The 2,717-nt window shown below is 41.1% G+C and overlaps 1 non-coding gene across 1 annotated transcript; it reads right to left on the bottom strand.

Annotated features, from left to right (window-relative positions):
- Positions 1–1,737: 1,737 nt before the first annotated feature.
- trnat-agu (transfer RNA threonine (anticodon AGU)) lies at positions 1,738–1,810 on the bottom strand. The gene has a single exon. It is a non-coding gene; the product is annotated as a tRNA-Thr (tRNA).
- Positions 1,811–2,717: the final 907 nt, after the last annotated feature.

Below are 2,717 nucleotides of genomic sequence, written 5' to 3'. Positions count from 1 at the left end.
CGACATTAATTGGACTCTAAATTTGGAGGAAGAGAAAATAACATAGAAAGGAACTGAAGAAAAGAGAGTGCAAATACAGCAAAGGAATGGAAGAAATAGATGGGAAAGAATGAAGAAGAAACATGGGTGAAATGGAAGGATGAAGGACAGAAGAGAAGGAAAAAATGGACTCAAGGAAAGATGGGTGAATGGAAAGGAAAGATGGATAAATGAAAAGAAGGAAAGGATGAACTCAAGGAAAGAAATATGGAAATGAAATATTGAAGAGATGGATGAGCAAGAACAGATGGGTGGATGAAAAGGGAGGGAAATTTGGAAATGAAGGAAAGATGGGTGGATGAAAAGGGTAGGTAAAATGGAAATAAAGGACAGATGGGTGGAAAAATAGATGAAAAAGAAGGTAAAGGATTAACAAGGAAACACGGGTGGAATGGAAGAAATGAAGGAAGGAAGAGAAGGAAAGGTTGGACTCAAGGAAAGACGGGTGGATGAAAAGGGAAGGAAATATGGAAATGAAGGAAAGGAGAGATGGGTGGATGAAAAAAAGAAGGAAAGGATGAACTCAAGGAAAGACATGGAAATGAAGGATGGAAGAGAAGGATGAACAAGAACAGACGGGTGGATGAAAATGGAAGGAAATATGGAAATGAAGGATGAACTCAAGGAAAAGGGAAGGAAATATGGAAATGAAGGAAGGAAGAGAAGGAAAGTATGGACTCAAGGAAAGATGGAAGAAGTGAAGGATGAACTCAAGGAAAGAATTATGGAAATAAAGGAAAGATGGGTGAATGGAAAGGAAAGATGGGTGGATGAAAAGATGAAAAAGAAGGTAAAGAATGAACAAGGAAACACGGCTGGAATGGAAGGATGAAAAAGAAAGAATGAGAAGAAAAGATGGAAGAAATGAAGGACGGAAGAGAAGGAAAGTATGGACTCAAGGAAAGACGGGTGGATGAAAAGGGAAGGAAATATGGAAAAGAAGGATGAACTCGAGGAAAGGAAAGAAATGAAGGATGAACTCAAGGAAAGAATTATGGAAATAAAGGAAAGATGGGTGGATGAAAAGATGAAAAAGAAGGAAAGGATGAACTCAAGGAAAGATGGAAGAAGTGAAGGATGAACTCAAGGAAAAGGGAAGGAAAGATGAAAAGCGAAGGAAATATGGAAATGAAGGATGGAAGAGAAGATGATAAGGAAGGGAAGGATTGAAAGGAAAGACGGGTGGATGAGAAGAGAAGGAAATATGGAAAAGAAGGATGAACTCTAGGAAAGAAATATGGAAATGAAGGATAGAAGAGAAGATTGAAAAGAAGAAGAGAAGGATGAACAAGAACAGACGGGTGGGTGAAAAGGGAACAAAATATGGAGGAAATGAAGGATGGAAGAGAAGATGAAAAGGGAAGGATCTAAAGGAAAGATGGGTAGAAGAGAAGGAAAGGAAGGACTCAAGGAAAGACCGGTGGATGAAAAGGGAAGGAAATATGGAAATGAAGGAAAGGAAAGATGGGTGGATGAAAAGATGAGCTAAAAGTGCAGATAGCCATAGAAGCTAGCTAGCGTTAGCAGTCAACAGTTGGTCGCCTCCTCCTCACCCGAAGTCTTTTCTCCAAAAAATAAAAATAATTAAAACAGCTCCAAAATCAACTTTTGCTTGATTCCAGTTAGTTTGGAGCACTTTTGACAAAAGACGATTTCAATGAAAACTTAAATTAATAGGGAAGGGAACGCTTGGAGTTGAGGCCCTAGTGGGATTCGAACCCACAAACCCTGGCTCACTAGGCCAATGCCCTAACCGCTGAGCTACGGGGCCGCCATACAACCATAGTAATAGTAGTTGACACAAATATGTGGGTGGCACCATGCGTGACGTCACGCGCTTGCGTGTTTGCGTGCGTGGGCCCGTAAATTCTTCAAGGCGGTGTAAAAGAAAGATGAGAAAGTTTTGTTTTTGTCAATTTGTTTGTTGGGGATGAGTTCCCGATGTACACGGCAACATTTTGAAGTTACGAACGGCTGGAAGGATGGAAGAGAAGATAAGGCATGAAAAAGGAAAGGATGATGTGGGAAAGTGTGAAATTAAGAAAAGAGAGGGAGTATAACAATGGAAGAAAAGACAAAAGAATGAATGGCAAGAATGGTGCGAAAAAGATGGAAAAGTCAAGGATGAATGGGAGTGATCAGCGGGATATGAAACCACAACCTCTGGATTACGAAAGCAACGCTCTAACCACTGACCCACGGTCAACATGGCTCATACTTGAGAAGGTTGACACACATGTGGGCGGGACCGTGCGTGACGTCACATGCATATTTGCGTGCGCGGGCATTGACAGAGCGATGAGAAAGTTTTCTTTTGTTGATTTGTTTGTTGGGGTTGACTTCCCGATGAACACAACAACATTTTGAAGTTACGAATGATGGATGATGGTGGATGAAAAGATGAGCTAAAAGTGCAGATAGCCATAGAAGCTAGCTAGCGTTAGCAGTCAACAGTTGGTCGGCTACGAAGCGTCGCCTCCTCCTCACCCGAAGTCTTTTCTCCAAAAAATACAAATAATTAAAACAGCTCCAAAATCAACTTTTGCTTGATTCCAGTTAGTTTGGAGCACTTTTGACAAAAGACGATTTCAATGAAAACTTAAATTAATAGGGAAGGGAACGCTTGGAGTTGAGGCCCTAGTGGGATTCGAACCCACAAACCTGGCTCACTAGGCCAA

This window comes from Syngnathoides biaculeatus, unplaced genomic scaffold (assembly GCF_019802595.1).
Source record: "Syngnathoides biaculeatus isolate LvHL_M unplaced genomic scaffold, ASM1980259v1 ctg194_pilon_pilon, whole genome shotgun sequence".
NCBI classification, from domain to species: Eukaryota; Metazoa; Chordata; class Actinopteri; order Syngnathiformes; family Syngnathidae; genus Syngnathoides; species Syngnathoides biaculeatus.
This window is presented reverse-complemented; position numbering and strand designations above follow the sequence as displayed.